Source organism: Halichoerus grypus, chromosome 2 (genome assembly GCF_964656455.1).
Source record: "Halichoerus grypus chromosome 2, mHalGry1.hap1.1, whole genome shotgun sequence".
Taxonomy (NCBI): Eukaryota; Metazoa; Chordata; class Mammalia; order Carnivora; family Phocidae; genus Halichoerus; species Halichoerus grypus.
In genome coordinates this window covers 198,217,038-198,242,114 of record NC_135713.1, presented here as the reverse complement: position 1 = coordinate 198,242,114, position 25,077 = coordinate 198,217,038, and the positions used below count along the sequence as shown (strand labels likewise).

At 39.5% G+C, this 25,077-nt stretch overlaps 1 long non-coding RNA gene across 2 annotated transcripts in view; it reads right to left on the bottom strand.

The window, feature by feature from the left end:
• Positions 1–702: 702 nt before the first annotated feature.
• The window catches only part of LOC118525086 (uncharacterized), a 36,184-nt gene continuing 11,809 nt past the window's right edge, over positions 703–25,077 (bottom strand). Inside the window, exons 4-5 of one of the 2 annotated variants that reach the window (XR_004911966.2) lie at positions 8,046–8,236; positions 703–5,379 (exon numbers count right to left, since the gene is read on the bottom strand). This is a non-coding gene — a long non-coding RNA (uncharacterized LOC118525086). The remainder of the gene's footprint in view (positions 5,380–8,045; positions 8,237–25,077) is intronic. The other variant, XR_004911963.2, reaches the window with a different exon arrangement.

Genomic DNA, 25,077 nt, shown 5'->3' with positions numbered 1-25,077 from the left:
TTACTTAGCATTATATCACAGGCATTTTCCCTTTGCTGCATGTTTCTTAGAAACATAAAATTAAGGAGAGGCAAATTTTACAGATGTAGCATAATTATGGCAAACATTTGCAGGGGGTCCTTTGATAACTTGAATGTAACTTTCTTCCAAAGGTCAATATGCTCATTATTAGGAGTTGACTCAAATATTCCTTGTCCCCACTTCCTGGAAGCCAATGTCTGGGAACAGGTATAGGGCTCAGCCCCACAACGCTGTACACCTTGTGAGCGAAATGCAAAGAGTTAACGCAGATGTATAATGTGCCTGTTCTGACAGAGCTATGATCTCAGTGAGAGGCATATATAACTTAAGCAAGTAGAGCTAATAGGGGCTCTCACCCCAGACTAGGGTTTATATGTGGTTCAACCATTTAGAACTCTGTAAGCACCTCTCTCCAATTATTTACCTCACTGTAAATTTTGTCCGACCTTAGCAATAACAGGGATAAGTTGGAAACAATCTTATTTCCCATTAAATTTACACTAGTTTACACTAGAATTCCACTAAAAAGTTAAGTTCCATATGAACAGTGATTTTTTTTTTTTTTAATGATTCCTACTACTCTTTCTGTAACCTCTTCCTCCCAGGCTTTATTTAGAAGTGTACTTCTTAATATTTTTGTTATTGATTTTTTCTTTTTAAATCAATTTTATTTAGTTATAATTGCGTACCATATAACACACTTTTAATATATGGTTTAGTGAGTTTTGAAAAGTGTAAACACTTACATAACCACCACCACAATTAAGATACAGACCATTTTCTTCACTCGAAAATATTCTCCGTCTCTAGCCTCAGCCCCAGACAACCACTAAACTGCCTTCTGTCACTACAGACTAGTTCTGATCGCCAGCGAATTTCACATGGATAAAGTCATATACTCTTGACCTTCTGTCATGCGTCATAATGTTTTCGAGACACAGTCATGTTGGTACATGTTATCAGTAGCTTGTTTCTTTTTATCACTGAAGGAGTATTTTATTGAATGGGTATGTCACAATCTGCCCATTCACTGATGAACATAGGGGTTGTTTCCAGTTTTTTGTTCTTATAAATAAAATTACAATAAACAACTCTCTGTACAGATGGTTCCAGACTTATGATGGTTCGACTTACTGTTTTTAGACTTTACTATGGTGCAAAAGTGATACGTATTCAGTAGAAACTTACTTTGAATTTTGAATTTGGGTCTTTTCCCAGGTTAGCAACATGTGGTCTGAGCCTCTCTATGATGCGGAGCGGGGGGCAGTGAGATACAGCTTCCCTTCAACCCCGCAATCAGGAGGGTAAACAACCGATACATGGACAACCATTCTATCCCCCGTGACCACTCTGTTTTTCGTTTTTGGTACAGTATTCAATAAGTTACATGAGCTAAAATAGGCTTTATGTTAGATGATTTTGCCCAACTGAAGGCTAATGGAAGTGTTTTGAGCACGTTTAAGTAGGCTAGGCTAAGCTATGATATTCAGTAGGTTAGGTGTATTAAACGCTTTTTCAACTGAATGATATTTTCAACTTACAATGACTTTATTGGGATATAACTCCGTCATAAGTTGAGGAAGATCTCCAATTCTTTTTGTGGATGTATGTTTTCATTTCTTTTATGTACATACCTAGGAATGAAACTTCTGAATCATATGATAAATGTATAAACTTTATAAGAAACTTACTATCCAAAACATATAAAGAACTTATACAACTCAACATGAAAAAAATCTGATTAAAAAATGGGCACAGGGGTGCCTGGGTGGTTCAGCTGGTTAAGCGTCTGCCTTTGGCTCAGGTCATGATCCCAGGGTCCTGGGATCAAGCCCCTCATTGGGCTGTGTGCTCTGCAGGTAGCTGTTTCTCCCTCTGCCTCTGCCTGCCACTCCCCTGCTTGTGCATGCTTGCTCTTTCTCTTTCTCTGTCAAATAAATAAATAAAATCTTGGGGGGAAAAAGGGCAGAGGTCCTAAATAGACATTTTTCCAAAGAAGACATAGAGATGGCCAACAGATACATGAAAAAATATTCAACATCACTAATCATCAGGGAAATGCAAATCAGAACCACAATGAGATGTCACTTTATACCTGTCAGAATGGTTAACATCAAAAACACAAGAAATAAGTGTTGGCAAGGATGCAAAAAAAAGGAATCCTTGTGCACTGTTGGTGGGGATGCAAATTGGTACAGCTACTGTGGAAAACAGTATGGAGGCTCCTCAAAAAAGTAAAAATAGAATTACCATATGATCCAGTAATTCTACTACTGGATATTTATATCCAAAAAACAAAAACACTAATTCAGAAAGATATATGCACTCCTATGTTTATTGCAACATTATTTATAATAGCCAAGATATGAAAGCAACCCAAGTGTCCACCATAGAAGAATGAATACAGAAGATGTGGTATATATATATATATATATATATATATATATACACACACACACACAATGGATTATTATTCAGCCATAAAAAATGAGATTTTGCCATTTGCGACAACATGGGTGGGCCTAGAGGGTATAATGCTAAGTAAAATAAGTCAGTCAGAGAAAGACAAATACCACATGATTTCACTCATTTGTGGAATTTAAGAAACAAAACAAATGAACAAACAATGAAAAAAGAAACACTCAAAAAACAGACTCTTAAATACAGAGAACAAATTGGTGGTTGCCAGAAGGGAGGTGGGTGGGGGGAGGAGTGAAATAGACAAAGGGAAAAAAATTCAATTAAAAAAGAAAAAAAAAAAGAGAAGAAACTGTCCAACTTTTTTCTAAAGAGTTTCTACAAAAAATAATAATAATAATAATAATAAAAGAGTTTCTACAATTTTACATTCCCAGCAGTGATAAATTAGGTTCTAATTTTTCCACATCCCCACCAACATTTGCTAATGTTCACCTTTTTAATTTTAGCCACCCTAGTAGTTTTAATTTGCATTTATCTATGACTAATAATGTTCAACATCACTTCATTGCTTTTTTACCATTACAATATCTTCTTTTATAAAGTGTCCATTCAAATCTTTTGCCCAATTTTATTGGGTTATTGCCCTTTTACCACTGAGCTATATAGCCCTTTATCTTTGACATAAATCATTTGTCATATATATGTATTGCCAATATTTTCTCTGAGTCTCTGGTCTGCCTCTTCATTTTCTTAACACTGTCTTTTGAATTAAAAGTTTTAAATTTTGATGAAGTCCAATATATTCATTTATTTTATGATAAGTGCCCTTTTTTATCCTAAGAAATCTTTGCTTACCCTAAGGCGATGAAGATTTTCTCCCATGGATTCTTCTAGAATTTTATATTTTAGCTTTTTACCTTTAGGTCTAAGATTTACTTTGAATTAATTTTTATATATGATGTGATGTACAGGGTGGGGTTCACTTTTTGTATATGCATGTCTAGTTATTCCAGCATCATTTGTTGTTGTTGATTTTTAACTTTATTGAATTTTGTTTAGAAGTGAAACATTGATTTGCACTCTTAAATTTGATGAGACTTCCTTTATGTTTCCACATAACAATCAATTTTTATTGTGTGCTTGAAATAAATGTGTATTCTTAAGTTGTTGACTACATGTTCCCTACATGTCCTTAGAGCAAATTTATTAATTGTGTTTTTCAAATTTTGTATATTGATGCTGGTTTTCTTTATTCACTTATTTTGTCAGCCACTGAGACAGATGTGCTAAATCTTCCAATACAATTGTGGTTCTGTCCATATTTGCCTTATACATATATTTTTCAACTGCATTATATTTTATTGTTTTCATGAAAATTGTACTGCCTTATATATTTTGATGACATATTATTGAATGCATACAAAGTTAGAATTCTTATATCACCTGCTTCACCCTCTCCCTCTCCTCCTGCTTGTGCTCACTCTCAAATGGATGAATAAAATCTTAAGAAAAAAATATCAAGAAGTTTGGAAAGAGGTAAAGTTTACTATACTACTAGACAAAGATATAACTTTTGCCATACCAGATGATATTGGTCAATCTCTATGATGTTTATTTTGTTTTGTTGAAGAGTAGGCTAGAAAGGAAAAAGCAAAGGTAGAAGAAAGGATGAGGGGAACATATAAAAGGTGGAGGAGGGTCTATACATGGGAAGAGGGGCTCCATGGAGACATCCCAAGAGATTAGCTGGGTGACATAATAGCAACCAATCTCTGTTGGAACTCAGAGGTTCGTAAATGTTTGTCATTCCCAAGCTTAGGTTCCTGGATAAAAGGAGTCTAGAAATTTGGAGCAGAGGCCCAAAAACCATGCTAGTGACAACAGACTGAGACTCAGTCCATATTTAGGAACTCTGAAATGATAAGACTCAGTTTAGAGCTCTAGAAATTTTACCAGTCCCTGCTCATGGACTTTTGGGAACCTGTCTAGAGCTTTGCAGCTTATAAATATCCAGCCTCAATTCATATAAATGAGCTGCAGGTTTAGGGTGAAAATATCCTTTCCTTTGCCAACTACAAACCATGTGTCTTACTTTTTGGTTTTGATTCCAGCTGTGATTCCACAAGTATGGCCTAACCTAGTCTTCCCACAACAAGCATTTGGGAATATTTTACAAGTTGCATCAAGTCTTGTATATTAAAACCAGGGTCTTAAGTTTTCTAAATCAACATGCTCAAAATAAAATGTGTTAGCACCATAATTTCTATGGTAGAAGGAATGATGGCAAATCTACATCAGTGTCCATGTCTACTTATAGGCCTTAAGCATAGTTCAATAGAGATTTTGGTCCCTCTTAGGTTTTTCCCATCTTCATAAATAAGGACCAAACAAAGGACTTCCTGGAAGATAACTAAACTGAGGAAGTTTTCAGAAAACCAACCCTATGTGTATGATTATATCATGTTACCATTTATTCTGTGCTTGCAAAAAGCCGGGCACTCATTATACCAAGCTCCAAGCACGCGTTACGGTACCTCATTCAAACATGCAAATAGTCCTACCACACACTCCTATTACCGGCATTTGAAAAATCGGCAAGGTGGAATAGCTTTCTCAAAGTCTACTGTATAGGAAGTGCCAGGGCCAGGAATCAAATGTAGGTTTTTTCACTCCAAAGCCAATATCTTTAACCACCACCCTATAATACACGGTGAAGCAAACTTCTTACTGGTATTATCTCAATCACTGGTTAATTACCATGAGCTTATCTCCCCTTGCTGCAAACTCACATAGGCTAGGCCAATCAGTATAAGTTGCATTTCCCAAGCCATGACCCCGCAAAGTTCTCAGGTGTGCTCTGCTATCCTCCTTCCTTCTCCAGCTCTGGATCTCCCTCCACGTGGGACTCCGTACTTCTTTAGCAGACAATGCGTGAACCTGAATAGAGAAGAACAAATATGAGGATTAACTTTTAGGGGAATAATGGCATCATTAAAACATGTCCAGGGTGGGAAAAGAGTCAAAAAACACACCTAGATCTACACAGATTGCATGACATTCATCTAGGGCATTAGATTTTGTAGCAAGGTTATCTATTTCAAATTGAATCCATGCTCTCTTTTTTGGGCCTTCTTCCATTTTTTCACAGCAAAGCTATTTTATGCTTATTGGTTCAGGGGATGATGTAAACAAAGAAACAGTAGGAAAAAATAATATTTTTCTGGCTCTAATGTTTTAAAAGCCTAGGCCTAGAAAGGACTCTCAGCTTAGATAAAATATTTGTTGGAAATCTTGAAGGCAAGTAAAGCCATGTAGGAACTATACAAACAGGAAGAAGGAAGTCTCTATGGTGACATGCTCAGGCCAATGAGGGAGGACCAGAATGGGTGGCAGATGTCTCATCTTATAAAAAGACTACATTTGGGTGCCTGGTGGCTCAGTCGGTTAAGAGTCTGCCTTCAGCTCAGATCATGGTCCTGGGTTCCTGGAATTGAGCCCCACATCCTGGCTCCCTGCTTAGCTGGGAATCTGCTTCTCCCTCTCCTTCTGTTCCTCTCCCCTGCTCGTGCTCTCTCTCTCTCTCACTGGCTCTCTCTCTCTCAAGTAAATAAAATCTTTAAATATATATATATATATATAAAGAGGGGTGCTTGGGTGGCTCAGCCTGCTTCTCCCTACCTGCTACTCTGCCTTCTTGTGCTCTCTCTGTCAAATAAATAAATAAATAATCTTTAAAAAAAAATAAAAATAAATATAAAAAGAATACATGAAAGAGTAGCTAAGATCATCAGACATCTAGCTCCCCCACATTTAAGTACAATCCTAGAGTAGGAAGAATCCCCAAGTTAACTGCAATTAAATGTTTTCTACCCTGGTGACATGGGGGCTTGAAATGGAAATTAGACTGAATTTCAAAAATATAAATTGTTCTTCTCGTACACTGAGGCTTCTGGGCTGAGAGTTACACCTAGGACAATTTTCTACAATTGAATGCAAACCAGGAGAGCATGACTGGCTGACTCCAGTCTCAAAGCGGACCCTGGGAAAAGATCAAAAGGAAGAGGTTGCAGGCCATAAGTTTAGGAGATTTCTGGACAGCAAGAGGGACAGGCCATGCTTTCCTGCCAAGTCAGCTCATAAGAAAGGACAATTTGTCTCTTTATAGACATCCCAGAGCAGGGACGTCAAACAATTTCGAAACACTTCTACTTAGGAAAAGGGCCAAAATGTTACATAAAGTTAAAAACCAGTTTGCAGCCCAAGACCAATGCTGAACCCTCTCCAAGTGTATTAGAAACCCTTTTTCCCTAAAAAGAGAGGGCTACGCCTTTGTGCCCTGTGGATCTGAGGCCATTGTTTGCTTTTCTCTTGGAGAGATGCTAAATATGCCTCCTTTTTAGCCAACAAACTGAAGGAAAGGAGAAATCCATAGACACATATGTGCTGAATCTGGCTCCCCTCCGATTGCCAAATATCCTGTTTCACTGCCATGAATTTGTAGCCAACTTCATGCACACGCTGAGCTCAGTTGATGCCATGGAGACAGTGTAAGTGGAGAAAGGACAAGAACCATGCCTCCTGCAAAAACAAAAGGTTCTTTCTATTCGAAGTGTGATCCGAGGACCTGCAGGAACTATGTCACTTGGAAGCTTGTTAGAAATGCTGGATCTTGGGCCCCCCCTCAAGGCAAAGTGAAAATGCCCCAAGACGATCTTGAGGACAGTGAAAATAGTCTGTATAATATTATAATGAGGGGTATGTGTCATTATACATTCATCCAAACCCATAAACGCACAATAACACCAAGAGTGAACCCTAAGGTAAATTATGGATTCTGGGTGAAGATGATGGGTCAGTGTGGATTTATCAGGTGTAACAAACGTACCCCTCTAGGGAATGATGTTCAGAGGCCATGCATTGGGGGAGTGATGGCGGGGGGGGGCAGTTTATGGGAAATCTCTGTGCCTTCCTCTCAGTTTGCTTTAAACACAAAACTTCTCTAAAAAGTATAAAGTCTGGGCGCCTGGGTGGCTCAGTTGGTTAAGCGACTGCCTTCGGCTCAGGTCATGATCCTGGAGTCCCTGGATCGAGTCCCGCATCGGGCTCCCTGCTCGGCAGGGAGCCTGCTTCTCCCTCTGACCCTCCCCCCTCTCATGTGCTCTCTCTCTCTCTCATTCTGTCTCAAATAAATAAATAAAATCTTTAAAAAATAAAAAAATAAAAAAAATAAAAAGTATAAAGTCTTAAAAAAAAATGAGGCCCCCACTGCTCCAGCAGGAGGGATGTTTCATGGTGGGAGTTGTGTAGAATCATATAATGAGCATGGAGAACAGGGCGGGCTCCAGAGTTCGTCTGCCTGAGTTCAAATCCTGCCCTCTTTACTTACTAGCTCCAGACCCTTAAGCAAAGTGCTCTCTGGACCTCAATTTCCTCATCTGTAAAATGGTGACAATGATAATCATAATGGAATTTAGTTCCTAGGGTTGTTGTAAGGATTCAATGAAACCGCATACATAAAACATTTAGAATAGCGCTCGGCTCAGTGCACCCTCAATAGACGGTAGCTTTTACTATTTTTAAGAAGTGTTTTGCATTTTGGATACCTAACAAGGGCACTGAAATCATCTTGGAAATTCCTTCCACGTTCTTCCTTTCCAGCTACAGAAGACATAGTGAATGATTTTAACCACTTCTGACAGGTGCACACTAAATGGTAGCTAGTGTAGCCAGTCGCAGGGAGGAACGGCATAAATCACTGTTCCCAAACTTTATTCATTCCAGAAACATCTTCACTCTTTAAAAAAAAAAAATTCCATATACAACGCTTACATATTATTTTTACTTAAATCAATTTACAATGAATTTGTTTTTTAAAAGCTACATCCTAAGCAATAAATACTGTCTATGAAATCAGTGGTTTGAAGTGCTTGTATTTTTTTCTAATCTACATTAAAGTGAAACCATAACTATGGAAATAAAAACATTCACACATGCATAAAAACGTTCCTTACAACTCCAGGAAGCCTCCTCATTCCAACATTAGCATTTTATTAGCTCTCAGCTGCAGTTCTAAATGTTTTGACATTAAATCTCTCCACCCAAGTGATTTGAGCAAAACCTTTTGGCTTCCAGCTCCCTGCAGCTCAGCTGGGGACCAGAGTCACCAAGCGTTTTGCCCAAGATAACACAGCCGGTGCAGGGCAGAAAGATCAGAACACAGCTTTTCCAAAACACAGAGGCACGTAACACATAAGCCTCCTTCCCTTCCTGCGGCCACAGCCCCCCACCCACACACAGCACCAGGATAGCAACCATGTCTGTGTCCCTATTCCAAGCCTCCCCGCTAATGACTTCTGTCTTGTTTCTGTGATTGTTTAATACCCCCTTCCTTTCACATGGGTATGATTGTTAGGTTCATGCTACAGAGCTAAAAGTAATTGTGTCTACATGTCATGCCTTTCATGTTGCAGTTTTCCAATGTTGAAGGGCCCCAATTTCTTTCAAAGCCATCAAAGTTTTTCTCCCATAACCAAAGCAATGGCTTGGTTTTCCTGCCATCCTACTTGTTGCAAAGCACATTTCAAAGGACTTGAGCCTCCTGGGTCAGATTCCATTCTCCTTAAACATGCAAAGCTATGTTTAAAAGGAATGCGTGAGCAAGCTCCCAGGAGTGACAGCCTCTAGCTCAATTATTTCTTTTCCGTGTGTTTTCCCTCTGTGAATTATGTAGTGATGTTCTAGGGGTTCTTGACAATACCAATTAATGGCTGAAGAAGGAGAACAAATTAGCAGTGTCTCTCTGCTCTGCTTCATGGCAAACATGATAATGTTCTTGGACGTTGTGTTGTCAACATTCGGTTCAATTCGGTAAATATTTTTTAAGGGTTCCAGCAAGCCACAAGTGCTGACTGCCTGACTGCCGCAAGAGTTCAAGACCTAAATGTGGCATCTTACAGCCCTCTCAAGAAAGAGATGTCTTCTCAATATGTTCACCCGACAAAAAAGTTGTCAGCTTGTGTTGATCCAAATCGTGCATTCTCAGCGGGGGCAATATTGCCCTCCAGGGGGCAAAAAATGGTCCTTGGAGGCAAAAAATATCTTAGATATGACAATGTTCAACTCTACCTCTTATTCTTTAGCACTTGATTTGTCTCATCAGGGTGAAATTTAATTTATTTTGATTTTAATTAATTTAAGTCATTAATTTACTAATTTGGATTTTTTTTTAAAGATTTATTTATTTATTTATTTGTCAGAAAGAGAGAGAGCACAAGCAGGGGGAGCTGCAGGGGAGAGGGAGAAGCAGGCTCCCCACTGAGCAAGGAACCCGATGTGGGATGGATCCCAGGATCCCGGGATCATGACCTGAGCTGAAGGCAGATACTTAACCGGCTGAGCCACCCAGGCATCCCAAATTTACTATATTTGTTTAACTTAATTTTCTCTTAGCAGGGGGTAATAATGAAAAAATGGTGGAGAAACATTGATATAAATAAAACTATATTTCAAATATGCTTCTCCTTTGATGGAATAATTCCACTTCTATTATCTCTCCTAGAGAAAGAGTCCCCAAAAGAGACATGAATACAAAGTTTCTGACTGCATTATCTTTTTTAATAGTGGAACAACCTAAATGTCCACCAGCTGGAAAAGGTTAAATAAACTATGGTGCATCCATGTTAGGAGATACTCTATATCCGTTAAGGGGAATGAGGTAAGTCTGGAAATGAAGAAAGAAACTGTCAGAGGCCACCATGTCATAGTACTGGGTGGAAAAAGCACTTTGCAAAATATATATGATGATCACATTTATATTAAAGCCAACACACAACAGATCTATGTGTTTTTCTATGCACATGTTATATATGTAAATACAAAAGAAAATGAACGGAAGGGTACACACCAAAGTCATAAAACCAATTACCTCTGGAGTGGATTTGATGGTAGAGAGACGGTTGAAGAACATGAGTTTTTTTATTTATCTCTTTCTATGTGCTTGTTTTTGCATTTATTCCAAGAATGAGTCACGAATAACTTGTAGAAATAAGAATAGTAAATACAGATTTATCCAAAATAAACCCTACCTCAACCACCTGACCCTTGAAGAAAATATGTTTTCTTTATTCCTAATAAAGAAGGAAATCAAAAGCCTATGTGCTCTAGTTAAAGTTTTATCTTTTTAGTCAAATTACAGAAAAATGACACAAAGCTATGCCAAATCTTTGAAACAAATTACTGTGGTAGAACAGAAACAAATACTCTACTAAGTTTTGAAGTAGCAGAACTCAAAAAGTAAAGAGATCAATTTTATTACGTAAAAATAAAACAGTGGCGGGCAAGACCTCTGGAGGGTGCCTTGCCAACACATATCAGAATGTGGATGAGCATACTTTTTAACTAGCAGTCGCAAGTCTAGCAATTATAGAAGAATGTTTATTGCTGCATCCTTTACAGGACAGAAAAATTAGAAGTCATTTAAGAGTCCATTAATAAGGGATTAGATAAGCAAAATATGGCAGATACTTACAAAGAAGTACTTTGCATTCATTCCCAATAATGGTCTCTATTTATTAACATGGAAGGTGATTCACAAGCTTATTGTATAAAAAAGTAGGTTATAGAAACACACAAAGAGAATGATGCTATTTACATAAATATTTATAATCACTGTGGCTTTTGGCAAAAGGGCTCATTTCCTCATCATATACCCCCTACTTAGGACTGTCTAATGACACAGTAGCTGGTTTCCCCCAGAATGAGTGATCTAAGACAGTAAGATGGACTCGACAACATTTGAATTACCTAGCCTATGAAGCCATGCTCTATCATTTCTGAGATGTCCTATTAGCCACACAACCGAGCCCTATTCAGTGTGGAAAGGGATCACGTAAAGGCACGAAAACCAGGAGGCAGGAACCACTGGGAAGCCTCTTGAAGACTGGCTACAACAGGAATATATTTTTTCTAAGTTTTTGTAAATCTTACTGAGGTAAAATAGGACAAAAATAAAGTAACCATGGCACGGTGCAGAGAATTCTACATGTATTGCTGTTTTTCGTCAAATCTGAAATGCCATCAGCCAAAGGACATACCATTATTTTCTACACCTGTTAAAAGTAAATAAGACATTGGCAAGAAAATTATGAGATGAATTTTTACTGTCTACCTATCGAAAGAGCTGCTTTAGACCTACAATTTAGCAATTGTTTACTATATATTGCATGTCTTAATGAGAAAAAAATACAAGAGAAATCAAACATTCGCAGTCTGAATGTTCTAAATTGGTTTTCAAATCAGAGCCGTCAATGTTCACGTCTTTCCACACAAAATCACCCTTCACGCTATCAAAGATCCTCCTCTTGGCTATTCTTTTAACACTGACACCCATTCTGCAAGTTTTGATGTTAATGCTGTCTTGATCCTGCTACAATCAATCACAACAGTTTCTCATTGCTTTGAAATGTCTTTCATCTGGGTCTGTGGAATTTCACAATTTCTCCTGCTTTCAATTGCATTACTTGGCATGGGATAAGAAAGCCTCCTGCATGTAGTTCAGGAAAAAATAAATAAATAACATGGCTTTTATCTACTCCTGAATATCTTTCTTAGATCTCGTGAACCAGTCATTGTTTTGCAAGAAAAAATATGGCGCTGTGGTCATATCTCCAATGATGAATACTTGCTGCATAAATGTCAAACTTATGCTCAACTATCTGGCAGGAATTGCAAGATGCATCCCTGGTTGCAGAAATGTGAAGCTATGAACAATATGCAGCCTGGAATTAATGATATATAGTGTCCCTTCCTAACTTCCCAACAGCCCCATGGAATAGTTGCTGTTTTTATGAATGAGGATGCCGAAGTTTAAGGAGAGAAAGTAGCTTGTCCAAGGTCACACAATCAGGAAGATAGATGGATATTTAACCCCTCTGCCCTCTAGCACTTCTCAAGACAGGATAGGCATCCTCGTCATGGGCATCATGATCAACATGGCCATAGACATCACTGTTGTCCCAACCATCTTTCTTGACATCCTCATAATTATCAGGGTCCTCTTCATCACCGTCACCATTATCACTGTCCCTGTCATCACCACCTTCTCCATCATCATCATCGCTAGCATTTACTGAGCATGTACTTACTATGTGCTAAGAGCTTACTATGTGCTAAGGGCTTTATGGGGGTTGCCTCATGACTACCCTCATTCTCCAAACATTGGTAGTGAGGCTTAACTAACTCACTCAAGATTATTCAGCTGAGGCCTGAACTCAAACCCAGGCCATTAGACTCTAGAAACCACACTCTTTACTACTCTGGTATTAAGTACAGGAAACCCCAAATACTCAATAAATGATGCATCTATATGTGCCTAGCCCCATGACTGGCATGTAGAAAAGAAACAATTAGAATAACAACAATAATAGCAGCTCATATTTATTGAGTGATGACTATGTGCCAGGCATTACACTAAGTGCTTCACAGAATTTATTACTTCTAGTCTTCATATTAGCTGTAGGAGGTAGGCACTATTTTCATCCTCATTTTACATGTGAAGAGATTGAGAATTGGACAAATTAAGAAAGTGTCCAAGGTTATACAACCAGTGAATGACACAGCAATAATTCAAGCTCAACAAGGCTGATTCAAAAGCCCATGTTCTTAAGTCCTGCACAATATTGCCTCCTACAAGGAGCATTATGAGTGAATCTGTTTTCAGTAATTAGCCCACAAATATTGCCTGAACACATACTACATGCTATGTGGTGTGCCAAGTGCAATGCATATAGTAAAGGATAAGAGAAATATGGACCCCGCCTTCATGGAAATGACAGTCTGGATGAAACACCAGTAAAAGTGAGAATCATGAAGACCACCTACAAAGATGGTGATAGAACACTCACATTTACATCCTACCCTGCCCAAAACTCCACTAAGAAGACAATGAGGTTATGATGATGGTAACTAACGTTTATCACTGTGTCAGTCATGGATCTGATCATTTTACACATATTATAACATTTAAACCTTACAACAAGTGTCCAAAGTCCTATAGTTAGTTTGTGGCAAAGTGAGTGTAAGAATCCAGAGCTTCTGCTTTTGTGCACCCCTTTACACAGAAAAGGAATGAAAATATAAATTCTCCAGGACAGAGACTCCAGGAGAAGGAATATCCATGAGTGGGAGAGAGCAACAAAGTTGTACAGAATGGAAAGCAAGCGGAGGAGTAACTTATTTAACAGGGCACAAGGCCATGAACAAAAGCAGAGGACTGGGGAGGACCTCAGAGAGACTCAGAAACTAGAGACCCCTGGTATCACAGAGTGTGGGAGGGGGACACAAGGAGTAATCCTGGAGGATAAGATGGAAGTCAATATTCATAACAGCCAACACCTTCACCTGCTCCACCTTCTCCTAGGTACAGAATGTCAGAAGCCAGGCAATCACCCTCTGCTCCAAGGAGACATTAGCAGGGAAACTTACCAAGCTCTGGTGTCTCCTTCCAATTGGAAATGTGACACACTCTTGGCCTCTCCCAATCTCTCACTTGATCCTCCTACAGAGCAGGAATGGTAAATTGAGGAAGAACAACTGCCCAGATTTTGTTCAGCTCTACCCTTTCCTTTTGGAGGACAGTCTGTCTAACAGAGGGAGTGTTTTCTCCTGCTCTTCCCCAATGTAAGTCTTACCATGAGAGGAGGACTCTCTCGGTCCAGCTTTGTCCATGACTGAGTACAGAAGTCTACAAATCTGAGGTTTAGTCAGGCCCACTTGGCTCTCACTCTAAGCCATATCCTTACCTGAACTTTCCAATAGTTAAACAAAAGTGGTATTTTGATCTCACATCTACCTTATTTTTTTGCCTTATTTCTCAATATGCCCAGAACTTGGGCTAATTATTAAAAAAAAAAAAAAAGAAGAAGAAGAAGAAGAGAGGAGGAGGACAAAGACAGAGACAAAGAGACAGAGACAGAGGGAATGGAGAAAGGATGGGAAAAGGAGGGAAGGAGGGAGGAAAAGAAGGATGGGACAGAGGGAGGGAGGGAGGGAGGAAGGAAGGAAGGAAAACAGAGTGCAGGACTTTTTTTAAATGCTAAATAACATCCTTGGAGAGCTATGAGAAGATAATGTACCCATAAAACAAAAATTTATTTATCAGAGAGCAAAGAAGTAAATATAAAGAACCTCAAATAAAAATTTCCATGGGTGAACTTGAAGATAAAGTTCATCCTAGTTTCTTTTCCGGGAAAAAAACCAAACAGAAATAATGAGTTGAAAAATATTAGGTGGAGAGAGAAGAGACACAAGAGAAAAGATCAGTCCAGAAGGTCTAACAGCCAAATAATGGGAACATGAGCTCTAGTTCCAAACAGAAAACAACAAGTAGAAAAATATATATTTACAAGAGTGAAAGGAGACCCTCCTGTGAATGACCATACTAGGGGTCCAGCATCAGAAGCTAAAAGAGACCTATATCCAGACATGTCATCACAGGATTTTACAAATCAGGGATGAAGAGCCACAGAGGGCTCCCTGCCAATAGTACCTCCCTGCAAAGCATTGTGTAAATCAGGTTTTGAGGTTAAGATAGTGAACTTTCTAAATTTTCACATCCTCAGACCCCTTGATTTTTGGCCACATCTATTTTGCCAATTCCTCACGCTGAATAAAGCCAACCATCTATTTTCTCTATTCCTGTTCCCAGACTGCCAAATATGGCTGGAGGAAATTCAAAAACCATGCCAACTGGTTCTGCTACAGATCCAAGATTTGCAGCCTCAGCTGAACACCCTCTATGGCTCATGCCCAGGGAGCAACCTTACTTGTCCCCCACAGCAGTGAGAGAACAATTGGATATGAGTATATATACATATGTATACTGTATATATGTAGTAATATATATTATAATACATAATATATAAAACATAAATAATGTATATTACAATATATAATTATAATATATATTACAAAGAATATATATATTTATATATAAAATCAGATAGGATAAATACTCTAAAATGCAGATAAGTTGCTCAAGCGCATCACATTCCTTCATGAATGAGACTTCCTCACAAACATTACCCTCCTTGCCAGGTTGCTACAAGCACCCCTTGACCTGGACTACTTTTTCTCATTGTTAGTGTCTTGGTTCAAACCTCCTTTTGTCCCAGAGGCCCTCCTTGATCCCCCTACACTGATAGGTCAAGGTGCCCGAGGGCACTGTAATGAACTCACAAGGAGAACTCTGGGATATCTTTACATTTCAAGGGAAATCCAATGATGGTCGACATCTGTTGGCCACTGTGAGAGGTCCTAGTTAAAAGTATTTTGCAGTTTCAACATTAGATCACTACATTCCTTTTGGTGACATCAAATTTGAGAGAAGTTAGATTTGGGGCAGTTGATGTGATTTAAAAAGGCAAGGACCACCACATGGAAATCAATGTGGAAAGGGCTCATGAGGGTGAATGACGGTGTCCAATCTGATTCCAAGGTTCAAGAAGTTGTGTAGCTCAACAGACACACGCATGTCATTAGCAAGAACTAACTGACCCTCGAACAACACGGGGGTCAGGGGCACCTGGCCCTGTGCAGTCAAAAATCTCCCTGTAACTTCTGATTCTCCAAAAACTTAACTACCAATAACCTATTGTTGACCAGAAGCCTTACCGAGAACATAAACAAATAGCACGTGTTTTATATGTTATACACATTATATACTGTATTATTACAATAAAGTAAGCTAAAGAAAAAATTTAAGAAAATCGTAAGAAAGAAAAAATACATTTACAGTATTATACTTACTGACAAAAAAAACTGCATATAAATGGACCCATGCAGTCCAACTGCTCAAGGGTCAATTATAATAGTTTTTAAGAATAAAATAAAAATGTTTTCTATTTATGTGTATTAAAAAAAAAAAAAAACAGCTACCAAATCATTAGGACCTGAATACTTAGTGTTTTGAACCTGACCATTAAATAAGCAGAACTCCTAGGTATTTCTTTGGGTCTAGGATGCTAGGAAAGAGTTACTAAGACCATAAGAACTTTGTGGACCCACAAAACTTGGGAATCTCTGTCCTAGAGTCTTATAGCGCCCCTCTCCTCTACTTCCAGAGTTCCCCTACCTCCCTTCACACCACAGTCATTCTACTTTGTTGCAATTACTTGTGTAGCCAAGTATTTTGATCTGCCTGCTGCTAGGATAGACATGTACTCACGCACATACACGCACGCCCCCCCACATATATACACACAGATATTCACACGCACACACATGTGTACATACATATGCACACATGTACACATGCACACACATGTGCAGACACATGCATTTATGGGCGCACACATGCACACACATACATGCCTGCCTGCACACATACACACATACACACATACACACATGTATGCACACATGCACATATACACACACATACATACATACCCCTCTATTGTTTCCTTTCATAGGCACGGGAGCTCCCTATTTTGAAAGAGGAAATTTTGGAAATGAACTAAAGAAGTGCTAACGGAAGCCTGAAGGAGACTAGAACAATGTCTGTGCCTACCCCCCCCCCCCCCCACTGCGCTGGGTCCCTTGGAACTCCATGGGGAGGGAAGACCATGTATCGTGAAAGTCCAGACGGAAAATGTGGACCTTGGCAAAGCCCAGGAGACACCGCGGTACAGACAAAGCCCAGTCCAGAGTCGCACCCTTGCCGGTGACACTGATGCCCTCAGGAGCGCAGAGGTTTGGGGCCACAGGAATAGGACGAACAAGTGGGCTGGAGCAGGGGATTGTGAGCAGGACAGGGCAATGTGGCCACTGCAGGGCATACACTGGTTGCTGGGCCCATCTGCTTGGAGATTCCCAGAAATGCCTGGCAAAGAGTTAGGAGGAGGGTCAAGGGGCCCCCACTCACAGATGGGAATGGTGTGGATCAACTGTAAACTGTATGAGCACAAGGACAAGATCTGACAGCTTTATTGCTGGGTCTCCAGTACCTAGGACAGGGCTCTCCACATAGTAAATGCTCGTTTATTTACTGTTGTCCATGTGTGTTTCTTTATTTCTAACTCCCTTCTAGAAAAGTGCAGACCTTTCCAAACTATCCAACTCAACGTATACAAAACCAAACGCACTGTCTTCCCATTTCCCTGCTTTGCCTTGGAAGATACTTTACTGCCCTGTGTTTGTTGATACCCTGCATCCAACCCTCCACTGTGGTTTCTATCTCCAACGTTTCTCTTGATTAGCGCCTTATTCAAGTTTTTATTGCCTCTCACCCTGAACCTGTCCTCCATTCTCGACCATCCTACACTCTCCGACCCATTTATCCACTCCTCTGCTCAGAAGCTTCCCATGCCTTCTAATGTCCTGTCTCATAAAGACCAAACTCCTTAGTAAAGCTTGTGAGGGCCTCTACCTTCTGGGTCCTTTCAACTTCCATTTACTCCTTTTCCCTCCCCCTACACCAAATGCCACCTGCCCTATGCCCTTGGGTCTCTGTGTTTCTGTCTGTCCACCAGGCTATTTCTTCTCTCTCATGCTAGACTGTAAGTTCTTGAATCTTGGGGCATGTCTTATTTATCTTTATATCCCCTTGAACCCCTGCGCCTGACACAGTGCCTTGTTTGGGGAGGGATACTTAATACGCATTCCATGGGAAGGACATTAATTAGACTCAGGACTCTCTCTTTCCCCCTCAATGACCCCCCCTTCCAGGGAAGCAGAACATGACTTCCTTGATTCATGAGTTTGGCAAAAGGATCTGAGTGGGCTCATTCTCTGTTTGAGGAAACAGCCACCTATTGTTCACCTGTATTCTCACTGAATTCTCACGTCTTCTTGGCCATCCAGAAAGTTTATCATTCCAGCAAAGAAGGCCTCCAGTTTGGGAGAGGGATGCAAGTTTGATCCAGAGGAGTGTAAACAAGTCTACAGGCCAGATTAACCCTGCCCTCCAATACAGCGGTTTGTGGGGAAAAAAGGTGATATTTTCATCTCCATCTGTCTGATTCTTATGTTTATTATTTAACTCTTTCCAATTAAGGCGGGTTAAAGGGTATTATATTTTAAGTCATCTCAAAGCCTCGTGTCTGACACAGATGATGTGTACCTTATATGTATCCTTGATTTAATCGACTTGAATTCTGTCCCAGAGACTTATTTTCAGCTTTGTCATCCTGAGTAAGATTGAGCAAACAAAGCCTCACTTTATAAATAGTATCACGGTAACATGGCATCTTTCAACTGAGGAAATTGAAACATTTGGGGTTTGAGAAAAATTATTTGTTATTTCACAAACAGCAGGAGCCTGGGAAAAGCCAAAAATGGATTTTCCACATCAAATTTTTCTTCATCTATAAATCCTTCCCTTCTTAGGGAAATTTATAGGTTTCTGGCTTCCTTTTCCCTTTGGTCATCAAATTTAATTTCCCAGGAGTTGTTTTTTTTTTTTCCTCTTATTTTAATTTCTGTTCTAGACTTATCAACTGTTCCTAATTCTTGATGTTTCAGATCTCCTCTTCTCTCCTCAGTCCATCATTTCTAACCCATTTCTTCCTTCTATCTACTCTCCACTTTTAGGCCTCAGTAAGTTCCAGAGATGGCCTAACCTCCTGCTTCTCTAAGATCCATTTTAAGCTTTTGTATTTCTTTTGTCATCCTCTCAAAATATCCACCAGCTTTTGTCATCCTTCCCTCCAGCCTCTGATCATGTGCTTTTCTTCCTCTAAACAGTGAACTTTTCACTTCTATCTTCCATAGCATCTGGGACATCACTTGTTCTCCATTTCTTCCATGCTTTCTATTTCCTTTTCCCCACTGACTCCTTCCCACCCACCTATCATGAACCCAGATCTCCCTGTTGTAAAATACCTCTCACTTTTCACTGTACTTGATGCCCACAGCTAGCTGCCCTGCCCTCTCACCTGCCTTCCATTCACCATCAAAAACTTGACGTCATTGTACATGTTCTACCTGTATGTCCACGTCATTGGATTCCTCCATTTACTCCATGACTTTCTGCTTTCAACCCAAGCATCCAATGGAAGGCATTGCTCCTAAAGTTCACCAACAATTTCTGCATGTCATATTCTTCAGTCTTTGTTCAGTCATTCTTCTTGAATTTCTACATTTGACACCATTAACCATTTTCTGACCCCTCTTTTTATGTTAAGAGGGCTACCTGACCAACACCACCAGCCTATTTACCTGTCTTTTTCCTATCTTAGTTCCATGTTCATCCTCTCAAAACTGTGATCCAGTCCTGGGTCTTGATAGAATCTGTGGCAAGCACTTAACGGTTGCCGTTCTCACTTGCTATCTAACAGAACAGGGTGCTCAACCCAGTCATGGCAAACTGTTCCCATTTAACAGTGATTGGTGGAGGGATGGGCATGTGGCTTATTTCTGATCAATGATAAGGGGAAGACCTTTGAGGTGTTCTGGGAAATCTTGTATTTCCTATAAAAGAGGCACATAAGGAGAAAACCATTTCTTCCTGCCCATCCCTTCTTTCTTGGGATATTGCCACATAAGAACATGAACCATTGGACAATGTCATCTTGCCACCATGATGGAAGGTCAAGAGAAGGGTCCAGAAGCCAAGACTGACCCTGACATCAAGGAACTGCCGCACCAGCAACTACCCACCTGCCTGAATAACAATAGATCTAGATGTATGTGAACAGCTATTGGCTGTATTTGTATTATTTGCAGTCCAATACTTTGAAGCATTCCTTCAAAACTCTCTACCTCAGCCATACTCACAGAATATATTGTGAAGTCTATGCTGACCTCATCAAAATCCTTATCTCCAAATTTCTCTCCAACCCCCAGACTCTCCTAACTCTGCTTCCATTTGGATTTCAGATCATCAGCTTAATGCAACATGTTGCAATCCAAACTCATCATCTTTCCCCTAAAATCAGCCAGCCTTTTGTAATCTTCCTAAAGATTAAAAACCCCTTTGAGCGTCATTAGAAGAACATGAGTTTTAACTTAGAGCTCCCAGGGCAGGGTGGGGGGTCATTGTGATGACAGGAAAGACAGAACTTAAGATTTATGTCTTAAGGGGGCTTATCTCTGTCTAGCTATTTTGCAATGGCATATAGGTATAAAACAACATGGATGAGATACAGGATGTACAACAGGAAGTGGCCAGAGATAAAGCCAAACTGAGAATAGTCATCAGACCATGAGACCTGCCTTCCTAAAGAGTTTGGCCTTTGTTGTGTAGACAGTGTAAGATTTTAAGCTGTGGAGCCATGTGATCAGATTTACATTTTGCAAAAACATCTTCAGCAACAGCATGAAGAATGGATCAGAAGGTTCAAGACTGAGATGAATAAAGCAGTATAAAAATCCTCGAGCCTAAAAATGATGAGGTCCTAAACCAAGATCCTGGCAGTGGCAATGGGGAAGAAAAGAAAATTTGAAAAATAATTAGGAAAGCATTCACAAGACTATGAGACAGATTGAATACGGAAAGTGAGGAGAAAAGAAGAGTATGAAATGAGGGATTTTGGATGACCAGGTAGTCAGTGGCATAATTATATAGGAGGAAACATAATCATTATTATGGTTCAATATAATGGAGTTCAGTTTAGCGCATGTTCAAATTGAGTTGCCTTTGGGACATCCAAGCGGAAATGTCTAAGAGACAGAAGAATACATGTTTTCAACTCAGAAGAAACTTATGATCAGGAAACACCTATTTGGGAGTGTGAAAGATACTATGGATATAGGTCCTCAAAGTCCATGTCAACCCTCTTCTTGCATGCTTTTCTCTCCTACAGCGGCTAGAATTTAAAAAAACAAAAAACAAACAAACAAAAAAAACCCTACATCTCTAGCTTCCCTGGTAGCTAGATGTAGACATGTGACTATGGTGTAACCAAAGATGTAAATAGGAATGTTGTAAGGGACTTCCAGAAAAACCACTTAAATTTGGATGACTCAGATGGGAGGTAGGCTCTCTCTGCTCTTCCACTCTCCCATTTTTCTTCTGCAAAGATCAAGGATGTGATAGCTGGAGCCTCACCAGCCATTTTGATGATGATGTGATCTTGAATATGGAAGCCATACACTAGGATTTCAGGGTAGAATGATAGAAGGATCCTGGGTTTCTGGACAGGGAGCCACCATTCCACCTCTGGACTGAGAATATCCAAATTCATTTTACATTTAAACCATTGTTATTTGGGCTTTATGTTTTATGCCCCCAACTGTAATTCTATCTTATACACCAAATTATTATAAATGTATAGGTAATCCCTGGCATAGGTGAGAATAACAAGCCATATTAGAGCCATGTAAGTGGAAGAAATCTTCTAGAAAGAATCTACAGCATAGAGAGAGGAACGAGCAGAGATTTCTGGGAACCTCACTGCAAAGGGCAGAGGAAGATAAATCAGCTAATGAGACTTGAAAGGAAGAGTCAGAAAGTTAAAAGAATGTGTCAAACCTAGAGATGTGCCCCTCAGACCCCCCTTAAAGAAAGGACTCACTGCCTAGCTGTATGGCTAGTTGATAGCCTCCAGCTGTTGGCTCCATTTCAACTTCTAAAGCCATTAACTGAGTGAAGCAATGGTAGCCAAGACCACTTCTTAGGGCAGTCCTGCCAATGACTGAGCAATGCATGGCACAAAATCCCCATCAACACAGAACTCCCTTAACAGGAACTCTTTGCTACAGAGCTCCTCACCCGACTAGTAGAGACCGTCAGATCCACATTGCAGTCAGATGGCTCCCTCTGGGCAGTAAATCTTTTGCACTCCTATCTCTGCATTTCTGCATCCCAGAAAACCCAACTGGTGCAAAGGATATTAAGAGTCTACATGAGTTAGCATGTATTATTTGATTTGGTTGAATGAGCATTAAATCATCCAATTTCAAAGTGAAGATGTAGGAAGTTGGGGATTTCCTCAACTAACTAACACTACCAAATACAAGTATTCTTACTCAAAGCAATTCACTTTCCAGTTAATGTGCTCAGTCCTCCCTGGGTTTTGTTTTGTTTTCTTTTCTTTTCTTTTCTTTTTTATCACTTTTAATCCAGAATATAATCATATTCCATCAACAATCCCTCCAAAATATCACTCATTTCTATTGTTTTACTTTCCTCTTCAATTTTATCTTGCAATCACATATTATGTAGGAAAAAAATGAACAAGGATGAATAAATCATACGTAAAGTAATTCATTTAAATCCCTTGCGTATGTCATTACTGATTATTTTCCCAATTCAGCTATATTATGGCATAAACCACAATCATTCAACATATAACTCTGTAAGGCAAAAGCTTCATATAATAAGTTGAACTTATGGGGCACCTGGGTGGCTCAGTCGATTGAGCATCCAACTCTTGATCTCAGCTCAGGTCTTGAACTCAGGGTTGTGAGTTCACGCCCCACATTGGGCTCCACCCTGGGTGTGGAGCCTACTTAAAAAAATGTTTCTTAAATAATAATAAGATGAACTTACAAGGCAAGTATTAAATGTGTTCCCCGAGTATAATGGCCAAAAGTATTGCCAATAGAATTAACTGAAAAGATTCTTGTTTCTGAGAATCAAACCATTTATTTCACAAATACAGAAGCTCATTTTCTCATTCTTCCTTTTGCGTCAATCATCATTTAACCCAAATTAATCTTCCCAAAAAAAGCACATAGATCTGCCAATACGTTGGTGTTTTCTTCTTACAAGGAAACAACAGAGCAGATAAAAATCTGCTTTCTCTGATTCTGGAGAGCCACTATTATTGGTATATTACTGCAACTCTCTGAGGTTCTCTTTCAGGGGTCAGCAAACTACTACCCATGGAGTAAATCTGGCCCACCACCTGGTTTTGTAAATAAAGTTTTATTGGAATGCTCCAATAAATGCTCCATGCTCCTTCGTTTATGTATTATCTATCAGTGGTTGCTTTCCTACTACAATGGCAGAGTTGAATCACAGCGTCAGAGACCATCTGACCTACAAAGCCTAAAATATTTACTGTCTGGCCCTTAACAGAAAAACTGTCCTAGTTTTTCTTAGTATCTAGTATCTTACTATCTTTTTGCCGCATTGCTTCCAAGAAAGCAAGATGGGTCACCAGCAGCCCTACTGGAGTGGAGAAAATTCAGCCAGCGTTCTCGTTCTTGTTGCACCTGCTTAAACCAGCACAGTCTGATCCGGATATACGGTCTCGATATGAGCCACCAGTGTTTGCACAGGTAAGCAAAGGATACAGGTTCATTAAGTTGGATTAAGTGAACTTCCTTCAATGGGTCATCCAAGATATACACCTTACTGCAGATATCCAAAATACCTACCTTCATGCTAACTCTTTGTACATAAAATAAAAATATTTCAATTATGAAAAAAAAAAGCATGATCCGTTCTTACATTTCGGCTAGTCACTCATTCATTATTATTCATTTATAATATGTTAACTGACATCTCAACGTGTTAATGTCACTACTAAGTGTCAATCTGACCTCAGACAATGACTTTAAGGATCATAATAAATGCTCTCTTTTTCTTTACATTAATAGGTGATTATTATTTTTAATTAACCTGAATTTTATTTTATTTTTTTTTTTTTTTTAAGATTTTATTTATTTGACAGAGAGAGACACACTGAGAGAGGGAACACAAGCAGGGGGAGTGGGAGAGGGAGAAGCAGGCTTCCCGCGGAGCAGGGAGCCCAATGCGGGGCTCGATCCCAGGACCCTGGGATCATGACCTGAGCCGAAGGCAGATGCTTAACGACTAAGCCACCTAGGCGCCCCTAACCTGAATTTTAAAAAGTAATCTCATACCCAGAAGACACTTCGAATCTTGAGTTCAGCATTTGATATTCATCCATGTTTTAGTCTAGCTTTAAACTTTAAGCTTAAGAACAAAAACAAAAAAAAAGATTAATTTTCAAAAGAGGCTGGAAATAAAACATCTACAGCTTTAAGAGAAATAAAAAGGTAATTACGCCCACATTTGCTTGTTTTCCTTTCTTTCCGGAAAGATTGCCTCAGTAAAAGAAGTTGAGAGTTTTTTAAAATGCCTTTTGACATCACAGACCTTCTTATTTTAATGGAGCAACATCTTCCTAGGAATTCATCAATGAAATCAGAGCAAGAGAATAAGGAGAAAAAGGAGGAGGGGGACGTCTGCACTGAAATAGAACAATGCAGGGAGACTCCAAACTTGGTTTGTGGCTATAGATGGTGAGTGTTGCATAGACCACAGGTTTGCTTAACTCAGATGCCCAGAAGGCTAGGCGAGGATTTCAGCTGGGAACTCTTTAGGTTTGCCCTGGAGCATAAATGAACAGAGGTCTCCTGTGATGAATTTGCCCCTCCTCCTGAGTTTCTTTATTTTCTCCTACTGTTTCCTTCTCTAAGTGGGTACAGCTGTTTGGGATTTTGTGAACTATGGGTTCAATCATATATTCAAGATGATGAAATCAGGACTTCTCAGTGTAGTTCCTCATTTTTCATATGCCAAGTACTTTTTCACTTTCTTTTTATTTCAAAAGTAATATAAAGATCTTTGCATGAAAGTCATAAAAATACTGGTAAGCAAAAAGGAGGGGGGGGAGGAGGAGGGGGAGGAGAAGAAGAAGAAGAAGAAGAAGAAGAAAAGGAAAA